Raw genomic sequence first — 6059 nt, 5'->3', positions numbered from 1 at the left:
TGTTTGGAGTACTGCTGATTTATTAAAATAAATCAGTCCCGATATATTAGGAAATATCTGAATATTATTATTTAAATAATATTCTCATAAAGATAATCCTTATAAAAATAATCGAAGTAGAAGTTTTAAAACTTATACTTGAAATGGATATTAAATAACCAAAGATATACTTATATGAAAGTACTATCTTTATTTGAATAATCGAAAATAAGTTTGATTATTGACACCTTATTCTTTAATAAAATAAAGAATATATTTCAGTAATAAGCGGAGTCATAATACCTTGAATGAATATTATAAATAATATTCATTAAATAAAATAAAGGAGTCATACATCCTCAAATGAATATTCAAATAATATTCAATTAATAAAATAAAAGGAGTCATAAGCCCTCGAATGAATATTCGAAATAATATTCAATAAATAATATAAAGTTATCGAATAACCCTTATTCGATTAATAGTTGTGAAAACTATAACCATATATATATAAATATATATATATATATATAAAATCTACTCGGGATCCTCGACTCCCGGTTTTAGAAAATGTTTTCACCTTTGGGTCCCTATACTAAGGGTATACGCAATTTACCGCTATTCTCTAGCATAGGTATTATCAACTGAACCAACAGATATATATGGCAAGAATACGAAACAGGCATGCATATGTACCATATCACATGCTACAATATATCGCAAGAATTTGCTAATATAACCGTCATGCATTTATTACAAGATAATGCATATACAAGTGTATACATCACAACAACAGTATAACGGATAGAAAACTTGCCTGAGCGGCTGGGGGTTACAATCGGCTCGGGACGAGTCTGGTAACCTATAAACAACAAGTAAGTTGGAATTAAACCAAAGTCACTTGTAAATCTATACTTTAACCAACTTAGACTCTAACGCTCGTTTTGCGCTCACTGATTCTCTTAAGTCACTCGAGTACCCTCGGCTCCACCATTTTTAATAAATTAACCATTACGAGTTTTAAGGCGATTCTTTCGCGAGTGTCTTACCAACTGCCTAACATACTTACCATAATTGTTTCATACATTAATTAACCCTTCTTGATCTTTAACCTATGTTTCAAAGTAAGGCGAGGGGGAAATGTTTCGTTCACGAAACGCCGTTACTTAAAACGGTCGTTTCTCCTAAACCGTTCATCGGAATCAAACGAACCACATATCAAAACGAAGCTCATAACATGAACTATCTAAACATGGCAATGGTTGATAAGTGGCATTTTATACCACTTAGAACATCTTAAAATGGCTTAAATTGGTGTCTTGAAATCAAGTATTTTGTGTATTTGATGCGTTTTTCTAGTGTTTATGCATTTCAGGGTATTAGTTGCATTTCGGAGGAGGAATCATCAAGAATAAGCCTTGGCATGTGTTCACCATTGCGAGAGGAAAAGAACGGGCAGATTACGGCGAAGAAACGGAGCAAACATGGAATTTTTCCAGAAGGGTCCTACGCGCCCGCGCAGCAATGCTGAGCGGCCGCGCAGCAGCCTTGCGCGCCCGCGCATAAATGCTGAGCGGCCGCGCAGGGTCGGGGAAAAAGATATATTATTTTAGACTTCTACTTCTGTTTGGCTTCCAACTTCTATGTAATCTGAGTTTTATGGGACTATTATATAAGTAGATTTGAGACGTTTTTCACAGAGTATTAAGAGGAGATTATGTTTTAGATTGTGTTTTACAAGAAGCGAAGGAGATAAGGAAGAAGACCGATTTAGCACACAGCAACGAAGAGGAAGCATATATTCTTGTGATTCTTGTTTCGTTGTAACGTTGGATGCTAGTTTTCTTGCTTTGACTTATTTACTCTTGTGACATACTCTGTTTTAATATAATTAGTTTAGTTATTATTTTCTTGTGTTTGTTATCATGATTTTATATGAACCCATGATGGCGATAAGTTCTATTATGGGCTAATCGTGATCATGGGGTTGCAACGGATTTATTATGAAATTCTTTAGTTAATTGTTTAATACTTTAGTGTGTGATGATTGTATGATATCTAGTATTGGTTGTGCGTATTCGTCTTATGTGCGTCGCGAACATATAAGATAGGGTGTTAATCTCTTGTGAAGCGACGGTGGATCTTGAGATTTAGAACTTGCCATGCTAGCATAGGTTCATGTACATTGTGCATGATTAGTGGGTAACTCTAACAGTTTTATTTGTCTTATGTAATCAAAAGGAATAACTTGTGCTTAAATTGTTGTGTTGTCAATTTCTGTAGACATATAGGAACTCAACATAATTGATGACTATTCAACTTCTATCTTAATTGTGGATGTTTGGTAGAATGGTATTAGTACAATGAAAGTTGGCTTTTATCAGTTTCGTGTTATTCGATTAATATCATCACTGTTACATGCTAAAGGTAATAACAATGGCTATAGAAGGAAGTAATAATGAAGTTGTGATCTCATGAGTGTTTTATTATTGATAAATTGAAGTGTTAGTTAAGTGGTTAATTAAGTAGTTAATTATAGTTAATATTTAATCAACAATTGTAAGTGTTATCTTAACATTGAGAAGTAATCATACATTGGTGAGTGAGTTAAATTAGACAATAACTTAGTCTGAGTCTCTGAGGGAACGAACTAGAAAGTATTCTATATTACTTGCGAACGCGTATACTTGCGTGAATATTAGTGCGTGATTTCGCCCTAACAAGTTTTTGGCGCCGCTGCCGGGGACTCGGCGTATTTGTTTAGTTTATGTACTTACCATCATTGGTCATTAGGACTCAGTGATTAGGACGTAGTAGTTAATTACTCTTTTCGGTTGTGTTTCAGGTACTTTAGCAAGCGTTTATGCAAACTCGTTCTCGTGCTCGCAAGAGGACCTTAGATACAGCTGAGGAGAAAGACGAAGTTCTTGATACTCCGGAGAAGTTAGATTTTGAGGATTCAGATTCAGGAACTGAGCAGAAAGAACCAGTAAACATGGGAGATCGTATTGTTCAAGCTGATCCAGCTCTTATGGATTTTTCTCGGCCTAAAATTGATGACATTCAGTCAAGCATCCTTCATCCGGCTATTCAAGCTAACACCTTTGAAATCAAGCCGGACACTATTCAGATGGTGCAGAATTCTGTTTCTTTTGGAGGAGCGGCAACTGAAGACCCCAACATGCACATAAGGAATTTTGTCGAGATCTGCAGCACTTTTAAGTATAATGGCGTGACTGATGAGGCTATTAAGTTGAGGCTTTTCCCATTCTCACTGAGGGATAAAGCTAAAGACTGGTTACATTCTGAACCAGCTGGGTCCATCACTACGTGGCAAGATCTTGCGCAAAAGTTTCTGGTGAAGTTTTATCCAATGGCAAAGACTGCTGCTATGAGGAGTGCTCTTACTCAGTTTGCGCAGCAACCTACAGAATCTATGTGCGAGGCTTGGGAACGCTACAAGGAAATGTTGAGAAAATGTCCACATCATGGAATGCCGGATTGGATGGTAATCACTGGTTTTTATAATGGTTTGGGGGCCCAATCTCGGCCCATGCTCGATGCAGCAGCTGGAGGCGCCTTATGGGCTAAAAGCTATACTGAGGCGTATAATCTTATCGAGACGATGGCTGCAAATGAGCATCAAAACCCAACTCAGAGGATGACATCAGGCAAGGTAGCAGGTATTCTGGAAGTTGATGCAGCCACCGCTATTGCAGCCCAGCTCCAAGCGCTATCAATGAAGGTTGATTCTTTGGCTACGTATGGAGTTAATCAAATAGCTATGGTTTGTGAGCTTTGTGTAGGTTCTCATGCTACGGATCAGTGTTCTCTTGTCAACGAATCTGTTCAGTACGTGAATAATTATCAGCGACAACAGCAGCCTGTGCCAGCGACTTATCATCCTAATAACAGAAATCATCCAAATTTCAGCTGGGGGAATAATCAGAATGCTATTCAGCCACCATATCAGCAAGGAGTGAGTAAACAGTTTAACCCACCTGGATTCCAGCAACCACAGCAGTATGCTACAAGGCAATCATATCCTCAACAGGGAAGTGCAGCTGCACCTACTAGTGCTGATTTTGAGGAACTTAAGCTGTTGTGCAAGAGTCAGGCGGTTTCTATCAAGACCTTGGAAAATCAAATCGGTCAATTAGCCAATGCAGTGCTCAATCGTCAACCTGGCACTCTTCCCAGTGACACGGAAGTACCAGGCAGGAAGGAAGCTAAAGAGCAAGTCAAGGCTATTACCTTAAGGTCTGGAAAAGTAGCTGAGGCTGAAAAGGCAAAAGAAGTCGAAGCTGAAGTTAGAGATGAAGAATCTAAGCAAAGGGAGAAAGCGGCGGAACCAAGGAAGACTACTGTTGAACACACTCTGCCTGAGGCTAATACAGGGGAGAAACAGCTCTATCCTCCACCACCTTTTCCTAAGAGATTGCAGCAACAAAAGCTGGATAGACAGTTCGGGAAGTTTCTGGAGGTGTTCAAGAAACTTCATATCAATATACCTTTCGCTGAGGCTCTGGAACAAATGCCTAGTTATGTGAAGTTTATGAAGACTATTCTTTCAAGGAAGGTGAAACTGGATGACCTTGAAACCGTTGCTCTCACGGAAGAATGCAGCGCGGTTCTGCAACAAAAGTTACCACCAAAACTGAAAGATCCAGGAAGCTTCACCATTCCTTACACCATTGGCAATCTAACTTTTGACATGTGCCTTTGTGATTTGGGAGCAAGCATTAATCTGATGCCGTTGTCGATCTTTAAAAAACTGGATCTGCCTGATCCAAAACCCACATACATGTCGCTACAATTGGCGGACCGTTCCATTACTTACCCAAGGGGCATAGTTGAGGATGTGCTCATCAAGGTGGATAAGCTCTTCTTTTCTGCAGATTTTGTTATTCTGGATTTTGAGGAAGATAAGAAGATTCCCATAATCTTGGGGAGGCCTTTCTTGGCTACTGGTCGTACCTTGATAGATGTGCAAAAAGGGGAACTTACTATGCGGGTCCAAGATCAGGATGTGACCTTCAACGTATTCAAGGCAATGAAATTCCCTACAGAAGATGAGGAGTGTTTAAAAGTGGATGTGATTGATTCCGCAGTTACTTCGGAACTCGATCACATGCTAATGTCTGATGCATTGGAAAAGGCCTTAGTGGGGGATTTTGACAGCGATGATGAAGATAGCAATGAGCAATTACAATATCTGAACGCTTCTCCATGAAAGCGAAAGCTCGACATACCATTTGAATCTCTTGGTACTTCTGACCTTAAGAATGCTGAAGGGAAGCTCAAACCATCAATAGAGGAAGCACCTACCTTGGAGCTCAAACCATTACCTGAACACTTGAGGTATGCTTTTTTAGGTGATTCATCTACGTTGCCTGTTATTATTTCAGCTGACCTTTCAGGTAGTGAGGAAGACAAGCTCTTAAGGATTTTGAGAGAATTCAAATCGGCTATAGGATGGACCATAGCAGACATCAAGGGGATAAGTCCTTCATATTGTATGCATAAAATTCTGTTAGAGGAAGGTAGTAAGCCAACTGTGGAACAGCAGCGAAGACTAAACCCGATCATGAAGGAGGTGGTGAAGAAAGAAATTCTGAAATGGCTAGATGCAGGCATCATTTATCCTATTTCTGACAGCTCGTGGGTGAGCCCCGTGCAATGTGTACCTAAGAAAGGAGGTATCACTGTGGTCGCAAATGAAAAGAATGAGCTCATCCCTACTCGAACAGTTACAGGATGGAGAGTATGCATGGATTATAGAAAATTGAACAAAGCCACAAGGAAGGATCACTTCCCTCTCCCATTCATTGATCAAATGCTTGACAGATTGGCGGGACATGAGTATTTTTGTCTTCTGGATGGGTATTCCGGGTATAATCAGATTTGTATTGCACCAGAGGATCAGGAAAAGACTACCTTCACTTGTCCATTTGGCACATTTGCTTTTCGTAGAGTTTCGTTTGGGTTATGTGGCGCCCCGGCCACCTTTCAGAGATGTATGATGGCTATATTCTCTGACATGATTGGAAATAACGTCGAAGTATTCATGGATGACTTCT

The 6059-nt window shown here is 39.3% G+C and overlaps 1 non-coding gene across 1 annotated transcript; it reads right to left on the bottom strand.

The window, feature by feature from the left end:
* Positions 1-3367: 3367 nt before the first annotated feature.
* LOC141715643 (small nucleolar RNA R71) lies at positions 3368-3474 on the bottom strand. Its single transcript, XR_012572398.1, has one exon. It is a non-coding gene; the product is annotated as a small nucleolar RNA R71 (small nucleolar RNA).
* Between the last annotated feature and the right edge of the window lie 2585 nt (positions 3475-6059).

This window comes from Apium graveolens, chromosome 3 (assembly GCF_009905375.1).
Source record: "Apium graveolens cultivar Ventura chromosome 3, ASM990537v1, whole genome shotgun sequence".
Classification (NCBI taxonomy): Eukaryota; Viridiplantae; Streptophyta; class Magnoliopsida; order Apiales; family Apiaceae; genus Apium; species Apium graveolens.
Note: the sequence above shows the minus strand (reverse complement) of the source record. Positions and strands in the feature narration are given on the sequence as shown.